This window comes from Camelus bactrianus, chromosome 24 (assembly GCF_048773025.1).
Source record: "Camelus bactrianus isolate YW-2024 breed Bactrian camel chromosome 24, ASM4877302v1, whole genome shotgun sequence".
NCBI classification, from domain to species: Eukaryota; Metazoa; Chordata; class Mammalia; order Artiodactyla; family Camelidae; genus Camelus; species Camelus bactrianus.
In genome coordinates this window covers 23,955,327-23,976,722 of record NC_133562.1, presented here as the reverse complement: position 1 = coordinate 23,976,722, position 21,396 = coordinate 23,955,327, and positions in this window count along the sequence as shown.

Sequence of the window (21,396 nt, the reverse complement as noted above, 5' to 3'; positions counted from 1 at the left end):
TTTCCTCCCATGTCCCCCTCAGCCTTCTCTGGGGACGCCCTCTGCTACACCAGATTCACTGGGTGCACATCTCCTTGTTGTCTTCCTCCCTAGAGGTGGGCTCGGTGCGCCCTCGAGGCAGTGGAAGGGGCAGGGGCTGGACGGCTACACGGAGGGTGGCAGCGGGGTGCGGTGGCTGCCCAGGAAAGACTTTGAATTTCTTCCCCTGTTCCCCTCAGCCTTCTCTGCGGGCGCCATCTGCTACCCCAGGTTCACTGGGTGCCCTTCCCTGTGGTTGCCTGCTCCAGGGATGATGGCGTGCTATGCCCAGGGGGCAGGACAGCTGCAGACCGGGCAGCAGCGAAGGACTGGGCCTCCCAGGAAAACCTGAGGATTTCCTCCCGAGTCCCCCTCAGCCTGCTCTCTGGGGTCCTTCTACTGCTTCAGGGTGGCATTTGACATCCCTTCAGGTCAGTCGAGTCCTGGGAGGCTTCCTCCAATACACAGAGAGACACACATATAAATAGAGAGGCAGACACACTAGTCTCTTCATTCGTTTATTAACAAATAGTTATACTAAACTCCTCGCCCTCCTATATTATGTAGGTACACCCATACATAGATAGAAAGACAGACTCACACACACAAACACACACACACACACTCACACAGAGAAGCCTCTTTCTACTCCTCAATTAGGTAGGTAGATCGACACACTGATCTCCTCCTCCATTAGATAGATTGTCAGACAGATACACACACACACCAGCCTCCTGTTCCTCCTCAATAAGGTAGGTAAGTAGATAGACACGCTAACTTCCTCCTCCAACACACAGATAGATGAAAAGACACACTACCCTGCTCGTATGCCTCCACTTGATAGGTAGGTAGATAGGTAGATAGATAATAGCGACAGACAGACTACCCTCCACCTCCTACTACAATAGCTTAAATAGATAGGCACACTAGCCTCCTCCTCTAGTAGATAAAGAAACAATTAGACAGACTGAGAGACAGACACACTCAACTCCTCCAATAGACAGACAGACGAACTCACTAGCGTCCTCCTACTTCATTAGATGCATCTGCAGACAGACAGACAGAAAGTCACGCTAGCTTCCTCCACCTCCTCCTCCATTAGATAGAAAGTATAGTCATGGACAGACACACACACACACACACACACATACATACACACACACACACACTACCCTCCTTCTCCTCCTCAATTATGCAGATAGAGAAACACACTTGCCTCCTCTGCCTCCTTCTTTGCATAGATAGATTGACAGAGATATAGGTAGGCAGAGAGATAGACCGACATTCTAGCCTCCTCCTCGTCCATTAGATAGACACACAGAAACACGCAGACAAAGACTATCCTCTCCCCTCCTATAATAGATAGATAGACTGTCAGGCAAGCAGGCAGACAGACAGACAGACACAATAGAGGCGGAGTGCCACCAGGGGACGGTGTCAGGGACAGCGTGAGGGGACTGGGGTGCCCCTTGAGAGCCAGAGGTTTTTCTCCCATGTCCTCAACGGACTGGCCTGGGGGCGACCTCCGCTCACCCACGTTCGCCAGACTCAAACCCTTTAATCAGCCTGCTCTTGGGAGCGGGCGTGGTGCTCTCAGTCAAAGAGGATAGCGGTGGAGGGTGCGGAGGCACTGCAGCTAAGGGGGCTGCACTGGCGAGTTGGCAATTTTCCTCCGATCTCCCCCTCTCCTGCCCTTGGGACGGCCTCTGCAACCCCGGGTTTGCGGGATTGAAGTCTCCTTGTCAGCCAAGTCATGGGAGGCTGCCGAGGTTCCATCAGGGGCTGCAGTGGAAAGGCGGGGCTAACCACTAAACCTGAATCTTTGCTCCCATGTCACCCTTGGCCTGACCTGGGGTCTGCGTCTGATACCCCAGGTTCACTGGCTGCACATCCAAGTGCTGGCTGGCTCCCTCTAGGCGGGCGCTGTGCCCTGAAGGGCGGTGGCGCTAGCGAGGGCGGGGAGGCTGCAGAGAGTGCGGCAGCGAGGGGCGGGGTCAGCGCAGGTAAGATTCGGATTCCTGCCGTGTCTCCCTCAGCCTGCTCTGGAGGCGCCCTCTGCTACACCAGATTCACTGGGTGAAGTTCCCCGTGTTGGCTGGCTCCCGGGATGCTGGTGCAGTATGGCCAATGGGCGGGGTCAGGGAAGGGGGCAAGGCGGCAGTAGACATGGCAGCAGGGATGGATGGGGGCTGCCCACGGAATCCTGCGTATTTACAAATTTGTCCCCCTCAGCCTGCTCTCCGGGTGCCCTCTGCTACCGCAGGTTCACGTGCTACACTTCCCCGTGTAGCCGGCTCCTGGGATTACGGCGCCTTATTGCCAGGGGGCGGGGTCCGGGGAGGGCGCGGGGCGGTTGCAGACAGGGCATCAGCGAAGGATGGGGGATGCAATCGGAAGCCTGTATATTTCTTCCACTGTCCCCCTCAGCCTGCTTTGCGGGCGCCCTCTGCTACCCCCGATTCACTGGGTACAATTCCCCATAATGACCTGTAACCAGGATGCTAGCGTGATTCGCCCAGGGGGCGGGTACGCGGGAGGGGGCAGGGCGGATGCAGACAGGGCAGCACCGAAGCATGGGGGCTTCCTAGGCAACCCTGATGGTTTCTTCCCTTGACCAACTCAGCCTGCTCTGGGACGTCCAGTGCTACCCCAGGTTCATTTGGTGAATATCTCCTTGTTAGCTGGCTCCGGGCAGGAGGGTCGGCTGCGCTCAGAGGGCGGTGACATGCTTTGGACGGGGCTGTTACAGAGACGGCCCCAGCTGGGGGCGAAGACTAACCAGGAAAGCCTTTGGGTTTCCTCCCGTGTCCCCTTCAGCCTGCTCTGAGGGCACTCTCTGCTACCTAAGGTTCACTGGGTGCACATCTCCTATTTGGCTGGCTCCCTGGAGGCAGGCGGGGTGCGCTCTTGTGTCCGTCTATGGGGTGGGGGAGGGGCGGCTGCAGAGAGGGCGGCAGCGATGGGCAGGTTCAGCGCAAGTAAGATTCGGATTCCCCCTGTGTCTCCGTCAGCCTGCTCTGGAGGCGCCCTCTGCTACGCCAGATTCACTGGGTGAACTTCCCCGTGTTGGCTGGATCCCGGGATGCTGGAGCAGTATGGCCAATGGGCCGGGTCGGGGAAGGGGGCGGGGCGGCAGAAGACAGGGCAGCAGGGATGAATGGGGGCTGCCCACGGAAGCCTGCGTATTTCCAAACTTGTCCCCCTCAGCCTGCTCTGCGGGTGCCCTCTGCTACCGCAGATTCACGTGGTACACTTCCCCGTGTAGCCGGAACCCGGGATTCCGGCGCGGTATTGCCAGGGGGCGGGGTCCGGGGAGAGGGCGTGGAAGTTGCAGACAGGGCATTAGCGAAGGATGGGGGATGCATACTGAAGCCTGTATATTTCTTTCACTATCCTCCTAAGCCTGCTGTGGGGGTGCCCAGTGCTACCCCAGGTACACTGGGTACAATTCCCCGTATTGGCTGGCTTCCAGGATACAAGCGCGGTTCGCCCAAGGGGACGGGTTCGCGGGATGGGGCAGGGCGGAAGCAGACAGGGCAGCTCCGAAGGATGGGGGCTTCCCAGGCAACCCTGATGGTTTCTTCCCTTGTGCAACTCAGTCTGCAATGGGGCACCCAGTGCTATCCCAACTTCAGTTTGTGAATATCTCTTGTTGGCTGGATTCCGGCAGGAGGGTCGGCTGCGCTGAGGGGGCGGTGAAATTCTTTGGACGGGGCTGTTACAGAGAGGGCGACAGCTGGGGGCGAAGGCTGCCCAGGAAAGCCTTTGGGTTTTCTCCCGTGTCCCCTTCAGCCTGCTCTGAGGGCGCCCTCGGCTGCCTGAGCTTCACTGGGTGCACAACTCCTTGTGAGCTGGCTCCCTGGAGGCAGGCACGGTGCACTCAGGTGTCCCTCTATGGGGCTGGGGAGGGGCGGCTGCAGAGAGTGCGGCAGCGAGGGGCGGGGTCAGCGCAGGTGAGATTCGGATTCCTGCCGTGTCTCCCTCAGCCTGCTCTGGAGGCGCGCTCTGCTACCCCAGATTCACTGGGTGAAGTTCCCCGTGTTGGCTGGCTCCTGGGATGCTGGCGCAGTATGGCCAATGGGCGGGGTCGGGGAAGAGGGCAAGGCAGCAGTAGACATGGCAGCAGGGATGGATGGGGGCTGCCCACGGAAACCCGGGTATTTCCAAACGTGTCCCCCTCAGCCTGCTATACGGGTGCCCCATGCTACCGCAGGTTCACGTGCTACACTTCCCCGTGTATCTGGCTCCCAGGATTCCGGCGCGGTATTGCCAGGGGGCGGGGTCCGGTGAGGGGGCGTGGCGCTTGCAGACATGGCATCAGCGAAGGATGGGGGATGCCAACGGAAGCCTGTATATTTCTTCCACTGTCCCCCTCAGCATACTGTAGGGGCTCCCACTGCTACCCCAGGTTCACTGTGTACACTTCCCGGTATTGGCTGGCTACCAGCATGCTGGCACGGTTTGCCCAGGGGGCGGGTTCTTGGGAGGGGGCAGGGCGGATGCAGACAGGGTAGCACAGAAGGATAGGGGCTTCCCAGGCAACCCTGATGGTTTCTTCACTTGTCCTACTCAGCCTGCTCTAGGGCGCCCAGTGCTACCACAGGTTCGTTTTGTGAACATTTCCTTGTTGGCTGGCTCCCGGCAGGAGGGTCGGCTGCGCTCAGGGGGCGGTGAAATGCTTTGGACAGGGCTGTTACTGAGAGGGCGCCAGCTGGGGGCGAAGGCTGCCCAGGAAAGTCTTTGGGTTTCCTCCCGTGTCCCCTTCAGCCTGCTCTGAGGGCGCCCTCTGCTGCCTGAGGTTCTCTGCACATATCCTTATTCGCTGGCTCCCTGGAGGAAGGTGCGGTGCACTCAGGTGTCCGTCTATGGGGCGGGGGAGGGGTGGCTGCAGAGAGTGCGGCAGCGAGGGGCGGGGTCAGCGCAGGTAAGATTCGGATTTCTTCCGTGTCTCCCTCAACCTGCTCTAGTGGTGACCTCTGCTACCACAGATTCACTGGGTGAACTTCCTCGTGTTGGCTGGCTCCCGGGATGCCGGCGCAGTATGGCCAATGGGCGGGGTCGCGGAAGGGGGCGGGGCGGCAGAAGACAGGGCAGCAGGGATGGGTGGGGGCTGCCCACAGAAGCCTGGGTATTTCCAGACTTGTCCCCCTCAGCCTGATCTGCGGGTGCCCCCTGCTTCTGCAGGTTCACATGCTACACTTCCCCGTGTATCCGGCTCCCGGGATTCCGGCGCGGTATTGCCAGGGGGCGGGGTCCAGGGAGGGGGCGTGGCGCTTGCACACATGGCATCAGCGAATGATGGGGTATGCAAACGGAAGCCTGTATATTTGTTACGCTGTTCCCCTCAGCCTGCTGTGGGGGCGCCCACTGCTGCCCCAGGATCACTGGATACAATTCCCCGTATTGGCTGGCTATCTGGATGCCAGCGCGGTTCGCCCAGGGGGCGGGTTCGCGGGAGGGGGCAGGGCGGATGCAGACAGGGCAGCACCGAAGGATGGGGGCTTCCCAGGCAACCGTGATGATTTCTTTCAATGTCCAACTCAGCCTGCTCTGGGGCGCCCAGTGCTACCCCAGGTTCATTTTCTGAATATCTCCTTGTTGGCTGACTCCCGGCGGGAGGGTTGGCTGCGCTCAGAGGGCGGTGAAATGCTTTGGACGGGGCTGTTACAGAGAGGGCGCCAGCTGGGGGCGAAGGCTGCCCAGGAAAGCTTTTGGGTTTCCTCCCGTGTCCCCTTCAGCCTGCTCTGAGGGCGCCCTCGGCTGCCTGAGGTGCACTGAGTGCACATCTCGTTGTTGGCTGGCTCCCTGGAGGCAGGCGCGGTGCACTCAGGTGTCCCTCTATGGGGCTGGGGAGGGGCGGCTGCAGAGAGTGCGGCAGCGAGGGGCGGGGTCAGCGCAAGTAAGATTCGGATTCCTGCCGTTTCTCCCTCAGCCTGCTCTGGAGGTGCCCTCTGCTACCCCAGATTCACTGGGTGAACTTCCCCGTGTTGGCTGGTTCCCGGGATGCTGGTGCAGTATGTCCAATGGCGGGGTCAGGGAAGGGGTCGGGGCGGTAGAAGACAGGGCAGCAGGGATGGATGGGGGCTGTGCACGGAAGCCTGGGTATTTCCAGACTTGTCCCCCTCAGCCTGATCTGCGGGTGCCCCCTGCTTCTGCAGGTTCACATGCTACACTTCCCCGTGTAGCAGGCTCCCAGGATTCCGGCGCGGTATTGCCAGGGGGCGGGGTCTGGGGAGGGGGCGTGGCGCTTGCAGACAGGGCAGCACCGAAGGATGGGGGCTGGCCAGGCAACCCTGATGATTTCTTCCCTTGTCCAACTCAGCCTACTTTGGGGCTCCCACTGCTACCCCAGGTTCATTTGGTGAATATCTCCTTGTTGGCTGGCTCCCTGGAAGAGGGCTCGGTGTGCTCAAGGGTCCGTGTATGGCACGGGGGCTGGGCGGCTACAGAGAGTGCGGTAGCGGGGCGGGGGCGGCGCAGTTAAGCTTTGGATTTCCTCCAGTGTCACCCTCAGCCTGCTCTGCGGGCGCCCTATGCTACCCCAGGTTCACTGGGTGCACTTCCCGGTGTAGGCCGGCTACCGGGATGCTAGCGAGGTATCCCCAGGGGGCGGGGACGAGTGAGTGGGTGGGGCGGCTGTAGAGAGGGCGGTACCGTGGGGGGCGGGGTGTCTGCGCAGGCAAGCAAGTGGATTTCCTCCCGTGTGTCCCTCAGCCTACTCTGGGGACACCCTGTGGTACACCAGAATCCCTGGGTGCACATCTCATTGTTGGCTTCCTCCTGAGAGGCGGAGTCGGTGCGCCCTGGAGGCAGTGGAAGGGGCAGGGGCTGGGCGGCTCTATAGAGGGGGGAAGCGGGGTGCGGTGGCTGCCGAGGAAAGCCTTTGGATTTCTTGCCCTGTTCCCCTCAGCCTTCCCTGAGGGCGCCATCTGCTACTGGAGGTTCACTGGGTGCACATCTCCTTGTTGGCTGTCTCCCTGGAGGCGGGTGCGGCTGCATTCAGTGGGCGGTGAAAGGAGCGGGGGCGGGGCAGCCACAGTGAGGGCGGCAGAGGGGGACGGTGGCTGCCCAGGAAAGCTTGTGGGTTTCCTCCCGTGTCCTCTTCAGCCTGTTCTGGGGGCGCCCTCTGCTGCCTCAGTTTCACTGGGTGCACCTCTCCTTGTTGCCTGTCAAACTGAATGGATGAAGCACTCCCCGCCCCCCGCATTACGAAGGGTCATTTGTTTTATGTCAACTTCAGTTGATTGGCGATGTCTATCACGTGGAGAAAGCCCTTTCCAGCAACACCTAGACGGGAGCCTGAGCCAGTAACTGAGCCCGCCGGCCTGGGCAGGCTGATGCGGAGACGTCACCGTCACTGCTCCCAGACTCGGAGGACAGAGCAACACGGTGGAAAGTGTTCCTCTGCTCTAGATGTCCCTCCCCGACAAGCACCGGCACTCACCGAGTGTCAGGGGCCAGGAGAGCCCCGGGCAAGCCTCGTTCAGCAGGTCCAGCCCTGCTCCGAGCCCCACGCCCTGCCGTCCCCGCTCAGGGACAAGCCCAGGACAGCCCCACCACCCACACTTGCTGGCTTTCAACTCTGGGGGTTTTTTTTTCCTTCCAATTTGTTTGTTTTTGTTTCCTGATCTTGGAGGATATATTTACTCTGTTTGCAAAACGCTGACGCCCTCATGACCCTGCCTTGTCCCGGAGATCCCACGCCTCTGCTCATGCTGGTTTTCAGGGCTCTCCTTCTGCCTTCCCACCACCCACCGTCCCAACCTTCAAGTCTGCTGGGTTTCCTCTTTGCCCCGTTTTTCTTTGACTGTGAAAGAAGAGAGTCGCAGACCCGTGGTCTGTCCGTGTTCACCCGCCTCCGTTGTTTTCTGCCCATTTAGCTCCTTTTCAAGCCCCCATGGGGGTCTTCCCTTCTCTGCAGCCTCCTGGTCGATGTTCCCCTTCATGATGTCTTCCTGGGCCCATTTTCTGTTTCGCTATTTCCTTCTTCTGTGGACCTGTTTGCATAGCTGATTCTTATTTTAATTTGTTGTTCAAACACTTCTTCCTTTTTATCGTGTGTTTTAGTCTTCTTTTCAGGGACTCAATTTTTAAAGCCTTCTCACTTCAACAATGCTTTCGTTCCTCTCTTAGCATTTATTTCTTCCCTTTATTCTCACAGGCCAGCCGTCCGCCTCTTTCCCGTGCAGCTGGGTCTCCACTCGGACCCTCGGCAGGGTGCGAGCGGTGGCAGGAGGTGCCTTTGTGTTTTCTATGTTTTTTCACCTTAAATTTGCTCTGTCTTTTATACTTTGTGCTCTTCTAAAGTCACAGATTTACATCCCCTGGGAATAGGCAAAGCGTAGCTTTGAAACCCGCCGGCTAAGAGACCACGATGGAGGTGGCCTGGCTGAGGCAGCGTTTCTCAGGGGGGTTCCGGGAGGATGCCAAACTCGGCTGTTCCTGCACCAGCACCTCCACAGCACTTGCCTGGATAACGTGCCTGCCCAGAAACCCTGAGCCCTTTGGATCCGAGGTCCCTGCTTGAAAGTCCTGCCTGCCCCACCGTCTCCTGCAAGTTACCTGCCCCACTCGGCCCCTCTCGTGTTGGCCCTTCCAGAGCCCTCAGCATGGGCATCTTTTTTCCAGAACGTTCCAGATCTTGGCCACGCAGAGGGGATCCTGAACCAGCAAGATTGCATTCTTGCTGACACGGGTGTCCTCTGGTCTGAGTCCCCGAGGAAGGAGCTGAGACCTGAACTCCCATCCATCCATGTTCATGGCCCGGGGTGGGGGGCAGGGCGTGGCAGGCCCCACAGGGGAGGCGGGGAGCCTGCAGGAGGTTCCTGGGGGCGGCCTCACCGCGAGCTGTGTCCTCTCATCCAGTCCTGGGCGGGCAACTGGGCGAGTGAGGCTGTGGCCACGATGACCCCAGGACTCGTGCAGACGTGATTGACCCGAGGCCCTCCCCAGCCCTGAAGAGCTTGCTGAGCCTGTGAGCGCCAGACACAGAGGCCCCTGGACCGACATCGAGGCCACTTCCTGGAACCTTCAAGACGCCTGGTCAGGACCTAGACTGGGCCCCTCACGAGGAGCTGAGGGTACAAAAGACGTACCAAGAATATCCTATTTGGTGAAAGAGAGAGAGAGCAGGTGGGGCCAAGCTCCAGGAATAGGTCCCCTCCCTCCTCTTCCAACCTGTATAAACAGCCACGAGGCGAGGAATCCCCTTGATTCCCCGTGACCTCTCATCACCCCCAGCCCCATCCAAGCATCACCATGCCTGCGCGCAGGGAAGCCTGTCTCCTGACCCGGGTTGTGGTGCAGGAAAAGGCAGCGTGTGCCGCAGACGCCCAGCGGGGAGGGGCACCCCGACTTCCCGACGGGGTTCAGGGAAGGGGTTAGGAGGGCCCGAGGGGGCGTGATCATCTTGGGCGCAGTTCTCAGGTTGGCACCGAGGTCCAGTCTCAAGCATCACCAGCCAGCCTTCTGGCCTCAGGTGGTCCGGGCTGCACGTGCCTGTTGCCAGCAGTTTTCCTCTGGTCGGGGGTCTGTTTCCTGCAAAAACACCTTGGGGCTGTGGGCCAGACCTTTATCTGTATCTTCAGGGAACTGGGAGTTTGGTGACTCGGCTGTGTGGCCAGTTTATAGTCTGGATTGTTACCAGTTTCCTTCCCAACAAATAGTCCTTGTTTCTGCATCTTCTCGCTTCCTAGTCATTCACTGCTGAGCAGCCTTTTGAGACTCAGGGGGGGCCTGGAAAACTGAAGCAGAAGCCTCTCACATCAAAGGGCAGGGTCCCAGGGCCCTGTATGTAGTTTCCACGCCCTTTTCTTTGATACCCCTCAGTCTTTTGGGGAATGGGTTCAGGGAAAGAAAGGGTGTGAGGTTTGGGCAGAGGGCTTAATCATAGACTCGGCAGAGGGACTGGGTTTTAGGGGCACTCGCTTTCAAAAGCAGACCTCTCGCCAAGGGCTCTTAACAACCTTATGTTGCTGTGTGAGTTTGCTGGGCTGCTGTAAGAAACGCCACAGAGGGCTGTGTGCCTTAGTGCCTGGGAGGCTGCAGTCCGAGAGGTGCTGGCATGGCAGGGCCGGTGTCTCCCACGGCCTCTCTCCTTGGCTGCAGATGCCGACTCCTCCCCGCGTCCTCACAGGGTCTCCTTCTATCCTGAGCTCCTGTGCTTACAAGGACACCAGTCCCGTGGGATTCAGGGTCCACTTCCCCTTAGTTACCTCTTTAAGGATCCTGCCTCCAAATACAGTCACATGCTGAGGTCCAGGAGGTTACGACTTGGACGTATGAACTTGGAGGAGGGGTGGACAAGACTCTGCCCAGAACAACTGCCAAAGGCAAGGTCACGGAGGACACGCTCTGCGGACTCTGTCTGATGGCAATTCTGTGAGCACAGGGCTAAATTCGCAGCAGTCTCCAAGCCCGGCGTCAGGTTCCGTGGGCGGGTGAGGGACGCGTCACCCCCAGCAGACGATCCCGAGACGTTCCTGTTCATGGTGTTTGGGAAGTCACCCCTTCCAGCCTTTTCTAAGGAGACCAGGAGATATGCTGGCATTTCAGAAATTCGAGGTGGGTTGGGCACAGGCCTAGCATGCATGAGGTCCTGGGTCAATCCCCCCTGCCTCTATTAAAATAAAGAAATAAACTTAATTACTTCTCCCTCAAAAACAACCCCCTCAAAAAAATTTAAAAACCAAAGTTAAAAAAAAAATTTTAAGTTCATTATTAATGCATACTTTCAGAAGTTTTGTATTTCTGGACCAGTGGGCATTGTCTTCCATTCCCGTCCCTCCCTCTTCTCCCCCACCCCGTGGCTCTCCTCAACCCCTGTGATTTCACTGGTCCTCGGTGCTTATCCACACCCCAGGGTGAGTCATCCCTGGAACCCCCAGGTCAGCCACTTTTCTCATGGGACTCTGAAAGCATCGAGGTATATTTGTGGCCAAGCAAAGTGGCTGCTGCTAAGATCGAACGGCCTGTAAGTGTTGCTGGGGAGAGGTGCAGAGGCCTCGGAGAGACAGATGGTGCAAGAGGGCAAAACCGCAGGCCGGAGGGGGGGGCCCGGGAGAGCTCCCGCTGGGACGTGTTGCAGACAGCTTTCTGTGCTCTGCCCTGTGCTTTTGCTGCAGCTCTGATGCCATTGGCTTTGATTACAAGGGCTGCTCTCTCCCCACAAAAAATTGTCCCCTGGGGCGCAATGAGGCTGAGGCTTCTGAGTCAGAATTGTGCACACAGAAGATAAGATGTCCGTCTTTCTTTCTTATTTCTAACCCCCCGGCGTCAGTTATTGTGTTTCTCCAAATCCCCAACCCTGTGAGGTCACATTCCTTGAGCGCTGAAATGAAAATCGCTCAGGGCCCCGTGCCCCCACCACCCCTCCTTCCCCCATCTGCTGACGGACCTGGGGACACCCTAAGGACACGCTATCCCTGGCGTCCTCTGCTCTGCCCCCGGCACCTCACACCCTTTGGTTCCACGACAGCCATCAGCACGAAGCCATTTCTTGAGACACAGGTTTCCCCAAGGGAGTGGCCGCTTGGAGGAGACCTGAGTGAGCTGCCACGGGGATGCTGGTGTCTGACCACGTGAGGGCCGTCCCGCCCACAGCAATTCCGGAGGGGTGCTCTGGTTACAGGGCCACCAGGGTCTGTCTTGGGTTTGTCAGACTGAAGGCATCTGAGCAGTCTTTCCCAGCTGGGCTGGGGACGTGCATGTGGGCACTTTGATGGTGAAGGGTTGAGTTACCGCTCCTTTGCCCTCTCCCCTGGAAAAGCTAATACCCTGGGATAGAAGAGACAGAGGGATGCGTGGTGGACTGTGGGAAACGGCTCAGCCTCCTTGCCTGTGTCTCATTTACATATTCCCCGTCACAACAGCCCGCCTCCCAGGTCCCCAGGGAGGAGCGTCACCAGCCCCCAAGTGCCCCCTTTCATGAGTCACAGAGCCCAAAGGTACCCCCTCAGCATGTGACCTGCTTGGTAAGGCCTGGCCCGCCAGAGCAGCACAGCTGGGAGACACCTGCTTGGCAGCCAAGAGAGACGGATTCCAAAGAGCTGTGGAACTGATGCAGGAAAAACAGACGTGGGGTGTGAGGGGGGCCATGTCCCTGGTCTCGGTGGAGCCCCTGGGACATGCCCCGCCAAGTGTGGGTCCTTGGCTTCGTGCAGGAAAGAACTCAGGAGTGAGCCACCATTGAGTAAAGGTAGATTTATTCAGAGAGATACATCGAAAGGCAAGAGAAAGGCCATGAGGTGTGGGGGTTGGGGGCTCAGGTTAGAGTAAAAGTAGGTGCACACTCCATAGACAGAGTGCCGGCCGTCTCCAAACAGAGACAGAGGCCGTGAGGGGCAGTGTTGCCCATTTTTATGGGCTTGGTGGCTTCATATGCAAAGAAGTAGAAGGACCAGTGTAACTAGCTTGGGGCAGGGGCTGGGATTCCCAGGAAGTTGGCCTTTTCCCACACTTTGACCTTCTGTGGATAGCCTCGGGTCCTCCATGGTGCCTGTGGGCGTGTTATTCACCATGCTGATATATTACAGTGGGCGTATAATGAAGCTCAAGGTCTCCTAGAGGGCAAATCTCCCACCACCTTGAGCCCCAATGCCTCCTGGGGGTTGAATCTTCCATCAGTTTGACGTTAATTGCAGTAGCGGTCCTTGAATAGCTGTGCCCTGCCCCCTTCCCGTCTCAGACCCACCACCCCTGCAATTCGGGGGAATTCCTGCACTTCCCTATCAGCAAGGCTAGAACACCCGGTCTTCCTGGGCTGTCGCAGTTTAATGAAACGATGCAGCCATAACAGGCAACAAATCTCCCTCTAAAATCCTGCACTAAAATTCTGTTAATTGGGCACCTGTGAGGACACGGGAGAGCTCTGCGGTTGCACTTCTGTACCTGCTCAGTCACTTTTAGGAAATGACCCTTATACAGATTGTCACAGCTTCCTATTTATCATCTCCAGATGTTTTTCTTTGTTTGGTTTCTAATGGTTATTCTGAAATTGTTATTACGGTTGACCTCTTTCTGTTGATTTTCAGAAGATCCTCGTTAAAAAAAAAAAAAAAAGTCTAGGAAAGTTGCATGTGTCCCAAACCGAGATGATCTGTTATTTCCAAGTGTGTTATTTGTAAACGTGGGTTTTTTTTTTTTTCCCCTTTTTGAAGCTTCTCCCAAGGGACTGCCTGGTTCCAGATCTTTCCAGCATTTGGAAAAGAGCTGTTGCACACTTAACATTTTTCTTTAATCGTGAGGTTGAAATAAACATCGGGAGAGGCCAGAGCCAACGGCTGAGGGGGAGGAAAGTTCCAGGGCCAGTGGAGCAGGCACGTCCATCCTTCAGAAATAAAAATGATGGATGACCCAGGTTATCATCGCCCTTTGAAGGAAGAACAAGGGAGATGCAGTTTCCATGCTGGCAATTTCTTTGTTTACAAAAAAGGAAGGGAGGAGAGGCCTGGTTTCCCACAAGGCCTCAGGACATTGGGCAAAGTCCTTGAAAAGCTGCTGGGGAACCACGGTCCCTGCTCCAGTTGACAATGGTGAGGAGGTGGTTCCTGCAGCCACGTGAAGACACAGCACAGGCTGCCTCTGGCCGTTGCCTGGCAGGTGCACACGGTGCTCTGGCCCCAGAGAGACCCTGGGGCCCCCGGCTGATGGTTACCAGCCATTGGGTACCACGCCCTGGGGAGTCCCCATGCTCTGCAGGTGGGCTCTGGGCTGTCCCACCTCTCCAGCTTCCTTCCACTCGGAAGCCCCTCCCTCCCACTGCAAGGACACTGGGCTTTTCTCAGGTCAGCAGGCACCCCACTGCTGGATGCCCCCTAAATTCATAGGGAGAAATCCGGGCCCCCAGTGGGACTGTACTTGGATACAGGGCCTCTAAGGAGGTGATTAAGGTTACGTGAGATCGCACGGGTGGGGCTGGCACCCTTATAAGAAGGGCGACAGCAGAGATGCATACAGAGAGGGCAGCCCTCCGCAAGCCTCGGGAGGAAGCCTGGGGAGAAACCAGCCCTGCCGACACCCTGATCGCAGACTCGCAGCTCTGAGACCCGTGGGAAGGCTGCTTGTTTCAACCTTTCGGGGACTTGGTGGTGCCTGATACAAAACTTGCAAATCCATGGTGGCCCGTCCTTAGCGTGGAAAAGGCCACTGTCTCAGGACATCTGGAACCTGCGACCCTGGATGCTCTGAAAGGGCAGGTGGGCCCTCCCCCTCCCCCCTCCCCTCCTTTTTCCCCTCCATCCCGATGCTCAGAAATGCCAGGAAGTCTGCTGGTTGTTTGACATTCAACCCGCATCCGGCCTCTGTGCCCAGAAAGCTCAGCTGTGGGTCCCAACAAACGACCTCCGCCAAAGAGGAAGTCTCCCGGCGCAGCGAGCGCCCTACAGCGTCACAGCCACGCGGCCCCCGCGCTCAGGGCGCTCCCTCACAGTTCTCTTCTTAAACCCCGGTCCCTCTTGTTCCCAGCGCTGGGGAGGAGCCCGGCAGGAGGGGTCCGCGCCCCCCAGGACCGCGCGGGGTGGTATCCTTACCGGGCGGTCATGCAAAGCACTGCCACGTGTCCGGCCCGAGGACGCCCCCCCGGAGGACCCTGCCCCCTCCCCGCCTCGGGTGGGTTCCCGCGGGGTTCGGGCTAGCCCCTGGGGCCCCCTCTATCCCGGATACACACCTCTCCCTCCCCAGCGCATCCCACCTCCCCAGCCCTGGGGACCCTGCGGGAGCCCCTGGCCCGGGCCAACAGACCCTGCAGGGCGGGGCGGCTTCCTCCGCGCCTGACTCGCATCCCACGCACAGACCCCCGCCCCCAGGCCCCAAGGGCGGTCTGCGGACCCCCGCCCTCCCCGCGGTTTTCCCCCACCGACCCCCGTGTCCAACACGCAGACTCCCTCTCCAGGCCCCACTTCCTGCGCCGGGACCCCGCCCCTCTCCGCTGTGTCCCCCTTGCCCTTGCCTCTAGGCCCCGCCTCCTGTGCAGACCCCGCCCACCCCACGGTCACCCCTCCTGGCTGTCTGAGGACCCCCGCCCCTCCCCGCATTCACCCCCGCCCCCGGCCCCGCCTCCTGCGCAGAGATTCCCTCCCCCCACCTCCTCCGCCCCTTACGAGTCCCGGATGGCGCGCTCCCCCTGCTGGCCACCCGGTCCCTGCGCAGACCCGGCCGCGAGGCACCTACCAGCAGACATTTCCCTTCATATAAAAGATCTTAGCATCATGGCCAATTCTGAAAATTACGAAAAAAGGGAGAAAAAAGGAAATCCACTCTGGCACAACCACAGTTCCCATTTTGTGTTCCTCCCTCAAGCCTTCCTTCCACGATCTTTCGCTCCCACTTGGCGACGGCATCACAGGAACGGGCCCGCGGGCAGGGCAGCAGCGTGCCTACCCCAGGAGCTGATGTGAGTTTGCAGTTTCCAACCCGCTTCTGCAAAGGCACTGCCCACTTTCTCTAAGGCGAAGCTAATGTGGCTTCACCTTGCAGCCCCCTGGTCGTTGCGAGGTGCCGGCTCTGCGAACCTTCCTGACACCCCGCCAAACCCCAGCCCAGTAGCAGGGAACCCCTGGGGTCCCTGGTGAGCCTGCGGGCCGCTGAGGAGCAGGAGGCCCTTACACTTCGTGGTGCCTGTCGCTGGGGACCCACATAGTCACTACCCAGCAGGGGTTTGAGGGTGCAAGGCCTCAGATGCACACACACACACACGCACACATACACATTTGTGCACAGCACATTCACGGGTACCCTGCAGAGCAGACTGAGCCCACTGGTGGCCAAGGGGGTAGAAATACGGGCGGGGCAGCAGCCCTCTGAGCCTGGGGCACAGTCCTCTCCTGGGGCAGAGGCTGCTCCCGCAGAGCCAGGAGGATACGGTGTCTGCCCCGCACACGGCCTGCTCCTGGGAGCACAGAGGACCTCAAGATACAGCACGTAAGCAGTGTTCCCATCTGATAAAGGAGAAGACTGGCCTGGTCGCGTAGCTTGTCAAAGGCACAGGGTGACTACGCCCGCGAGCCGAGATTTGCAGGTGAACGCAGCTGGGCTGCAGCATCCACGCTCCAGCATGAAGGCAGCTGTCTCTATTTCCCGCTCCGCCGGGTCCGCGGCGTTCCGCCTGCTGCGGTGAAGCCACACTGACCACCAGGGGGCGGGGCTGCCCGCGAGCGCTCACCCACCGCCTCCCGCACAAGTCCTGGGAGACCCGGGCATCAGTTCCGCCACAGCCTTCCTGTCCCATTGGAGGTCACAGTGCAGGGGGAGGGGACCAATTCACAGGAGATGGCTCCCTGGGGGGCAGCGCACAGGGACGGCTTCTCAGGGCCACCGGGAGGACACAGGCCCTGGAACGGCCAGCTGGGATGAATTGCTAATTCAATCATTTAGTGGAATCTCACAACATACACAAATGCCATTTGTCCTTGTCAGCAGGTTTCAGCACTGGGGCTGACGTGTGGAGGTGCCACCTCCACTGAGGTCCCTTTGCCTCCTTCACTTTGAGACGTCCCAGGCTTGAGTGCTGGCTGGAGCTGGAATTCTTGCTGCCATCGCCAGCCATGCCTTATTTGTAATCCCCACCAGGAAAAGCAGCGTCCACTGTACCCCCTCCTTCCTCCTTCCTTCCTGACCCTCCAGGTTTCCCCGTCACCGTTTCATTTCTGCTTGAAGAACGTCTTTTAGGCAGATTGTTAAGAGCAGGCCAGCTGAAGACGATTCTTGCAGGTTCCCTTCACCTGAGAATGGCCCCTTATGGCCCCTTCATTCCTGACGGCGGTTTCACTGGACAGAGACCTCACAGCTGGCATTTCTTTTACTTTCAGCCTCGAAAAATGTGTCATTTCCTTCTGGCCTCTGTGTTTTGATGTGAGAAACCCACCTTCACTCAGTGCATGGAAACCATCGCTTCTTTCTGGCTACTTCCCAGATTCTTCCTTCATCTCTACTTGTCAGAAGTTTGATTCCGGTGAATCTCGCATGGATTTTGAGGTTTCCCCTGTTTGGGGTTCACTCAGCTCCTTGAATCTACAGGTTTGTGTCTTTGGCTGAATTTGGAGAGTTTGGGGCCATTTCTTCAGATACTCCTCAACCCTCCCTTCTCCCCACCTCCTGGAACTCAGTGACTCACATGATTGTCCCCAGGTCCCCTCACTTTTTTTTAAGCCTCTGTTGTTCAGATCAGGGATTTTATCCATCGGTCCTCAAGGTCACGGATTTGTTCATCCGGCATCTCCACTCTGCTACGGAGTTCCCAGTGGGTTTTTAGTTTGTTTTCTGCATTTTAGTTCCGTACTTCGGTTTTTCCGTGACTTCGTGACTGTGCTGGGGTTCTGTTTTTGCTTTTCCATTCAGACTTGCTCACTAAAGCATGGATTCTGCGGTTGCTTTAAACGCCCCCCTCCCTGGCCACGCAATCCCAGCACCCGCTTCCTCAGCTCCCGTCTTTTCTCATTTGGGCTGTGAACTCCCTGACTCCTGGTTCAGCAGGTCCTTTTCTGTTGTATCCTGGGGATCTGGCTGTTGTGTTAGAAGACTCTGGGTCCCAGTTAAGTGTCAGGTGTCCACAGGGCTTGCCCTGGGCAGGTGTAGCCCCAGGATCCAGGCAGCCGTGGGCTGTGCTCCCACACGGGTCGGCTGCCCTGGTCTTTCCACAGTTTGGGGCTGTGTCTCCCACTGGCCCCTGTGGGGCTGCCTGAGAGGCAGACAGGGTCTCGGTAGGGGAGAGAGTGGCAGTCCCCAGCACCACCCTGGTGTCTTAGGTCCTTGGGGACAAGCTGCAGGGGCTCGGTCAGTTGGCAGAATCCCCACAAGGGACAGTCCACCCCACCTGAACTGCTGCCCCTGCCCAGGCTGGGACCGTGGCCTCTGATTCCTGGGGAACTTTAAAGACATTTGCTCTTGAATCATTTTTCTTGTTATCTGTTCAATAGCCCTGAGGCTCCAGTGTGTTCAGATACGTCATGAAATGTCCCTTCCTTGAAGCCCAGGTCCACCTGGACACTTCGGTTCAGCTCTGAGCCCAGCTCCATCGCCCCTGCTCTGAAATGTGACCCCCAGGTCCATGGGCCCCTCATCCCAGGACACGAGACCACACACAAACCTCTAGCAGACAAAAAAACATGATAAAGGGTCCAACCCAACGTTTACCCGCCAGCGACCGGCCGTCCCTGAGAGATCCAGACCCGAGTGGGCGGGGCCGGGGGCATCACGGGTGGATGGCTCAGTGATGAACAGGGAGCATGACACTCTGGCACGAGGCAGGGGTCCTTCCACAAGGCCTCGTGGTCACTGGGTCTCCGATGGTCCTCTGTGCAGCCTGGAGCCACTGTGACAAATCCAGACTGTGTCCTTGAAAGTGTGCCCATAAAGACAGTAGGCCCAGAGCCCTGCTGTGACACTGGTCCAGGGTCCAGGACCCAGTGGAACCCTCCTGTGGACAAGACTCAGCCCCCCTTCCCCACCTGCCCTCCCTTCCATGCTTGGCATTGACATGGGGACCACTGCAGGGCACCCTCCCCAGTACAGTGTCCTCGGAGCCTGCGCCCAGAGGGCCATGCCAGCACAGTCATGCAGTGTGGGTGGAGACCTGAGGTTTGCGGGTGGGGTCAGCTGCCATCTGTCCACGGCTGCCATGGGCCAGGCAGTTTCTCTCCTGAGTGGGAGCAGAAGCAGCCCGCTCTAAGCCATATGAAGGGTCACCCCCAGCCCGAACCTGGTGAGGACGGCGCCCACTCCGTGGCAGAGCTTGCACCAGGAGAGGCAGGTGGGCCTGGGCCACCCAGTGACTGCCCACCCTCACAGACCAGGTCCAGGCACACCCAGGGGTCACCTGGCCTCCTGCGGGGACAGAGCAGCTCCAGGCTCCAGAACACAGAGGGAGGGCAGGCAGCAGGGTCCCGTGCCCTCACCAAACAGGGGAGGCAGGTCAAGCTCAGGACGGCTCCAGACCCCAGTGGGCAGAAAGCCAGCACAGTGGGCCCCCGCCTCGCTGTGGGGTGAACCTTGCTAACCCAGGAGAGCTGGCTGAGACTGTCACCAGCATCCGTTGAAAGATTAGGTGAACCCACCAGGCTTTTCCTATTCTGGGTCACCAACAAACTCAGCAGACATCTGGGAAGTCCCATCAGACACTGGTCTAAGCAGGGACCTTTCTCCCACAGCCATTGGAACAGCGAGCTTTATACCAACATGAAAAATGTAGCAGCAAAAAAAAAAAAAAAAAAAGAAGAAAAGAAAAGAAAAGAAAAGAAAAGAAAAAAAAAAAAAACCCTAAAACATAGCAGAACCCATGATCAAAACCAGTTACTATCATTCACTACTTAAAACCTACAAATACAATTTTCTGAAGTCGCTGGGCAGAAATCTCAGACTATAATCCTGGAGGCAAAACACACACGAATGTATAACTGAATTTACTGACCCATAAACAGTCCCAAATAAAACTCCCAAATAAACACACACGCAGGCACACCCAGGCGTGCACACACACGTCCACACCCCAAGACACCCTTCCGGAAGCTTCCATCCGACACCACAAACAAGCACCTGCCTCCCCGAGGCTTACCAAGTTTATAACTTTATCACACTCTGAATAGAAGCGATATTTAAAGAGCAGAGCAGAGCGCTATACAGAGGGTTATCGTGGAACGTTCATTTACATACTGGGTACACTCTTTACAAGGCGGAAGTAGAAACACCCACTACTTGGCAGGGCAGATAAGGGGGCACGGTGAGGTCAGACACAGAGGATGCGCGGGTGGGGGGCCCTCAGGTGCGGTGTGACTCAAGGAGATTACAGGTTAACATTGGAGGGACACAGCACAGGTCAATGGGTGGGTTAAGGGACCCTGGCTATGACACTTGCGGGGCGCGGGCCTTGTGCGTGCCCTGGGACAGTGCCCCTGTGCCCGCCGGCACCTGGAGGCTGGATGCTGGGGGCCGTTCCCTCCCCGTGGGCCCCGGGGTGGGGCTCCCCGAGGCCTGAGCGCAGAGTTCGCGGCTGCATATGTAACACTGTCGTACCAGCTCCTCGGGAACCAGGGATTGGCTCCCTTCGGTCCGTCACCTCCGAGGGAGCCGTTTGCTGGCGGGGAGCGTTCCGACACCCTTGGGTGCTGAGAGCACGCGTCTCAGCGGCTGGTCAGTCTATAAAGCAAATGCTGTGGCTTGCATGCTCTGGACAAGCTCGGCCAGGGAGGCCCAGCTCTCTCTGACTCGGGGTTCGTGCTTCTCAATCCTCCCCGCTCCTGCTTTATCAGAAGGACGAGGCACCTGCCTGGGGCCCTTAGGTCAGACTTTGGGCTCGAGCATCTCGGGAGGGGGGCAGGTCTTGGGGGCAGCGCACACTGCTGCCCCCTGGGCTGAATTCCTGCTGAGAATGGAAAACGGAAATGCCAGACAGGCCACTGCTGAGGACCAAGGCGTCGGGCCTCCGAAGATGCCGGTACAATCTTCTTACCGGCCACGCAGCCACGTGGCAGGGAAGGTGGTCCACGAAGACCAAGGCAAACATTTGGCACAGAAATGAGGCACTTGCGTTTGGTGCATTAATAGGAGCTACACAGTGGACTCAGTGCCTGCTCTCACACACTCGCGCGCACACAGTCACACAGGCACGCACACCCACGCGTGCAGGCGCACACGCTCGATGCCCACTGCGGTTCGGCCCATCCCACCTCTGCCGCGGCCGAGTCTGTCTCTGCCCACTTTGAAACAGTCCACAAAGCACATTTCCAAAGCCCTGTGCGGTGACCGCTGGCTGCGGTGATTCCTGGTGACCTGAGGGCTGGTGCTTGACTGGGGATGCGGAGGCGCCCGGGAGGCCCTTGTTTGAGGGAGAGCCTGGGGGCGAGCGCCCAGGTGACGGGGAAGGAGACGGTGGTGCCCAGCTCCGTCTCTCGCTCCGTGGCATCCGCGGGACCTTGGACCACCACCCGATGGGCGGTCGGACCACGGCACTGCAGTGCGCACATCCGCGCAGACAGCGCACCTGATCCGGGCCGCGGACACGCAGCAGAGCTGAGTCAGAGCTCCCTGGAAGGACCGAGACTCGTCCGGTCTCATCCTCCTGCCGGAACGCAGGACCCGGGCAGGAGCCAACAGGCATGGACAAGACAACCGAGAGGTCCCCGGGGCAGTGTCCTCAGGGCAGTCTCCACCCCAAGACGACGGTGCGGCGTGGGGACTGAGGCTACAACTAAGCGCGTCCCACCCCTTGGAACCGTCCTCCCCAGAAAGGACGCGCGGGTGGTCAGGAATTCGGAAAGGCTGCGGGCAGCAGCCACGGCCCACAGCATCGCCAGTGGGGACCCACAGCCTCCAAATCTCGGTGACCCGCCCCGGGGCAGACGCTCCGCCGAGAACCCAGCTGGGGAGGCGGCAGTAACTGGACCCCAG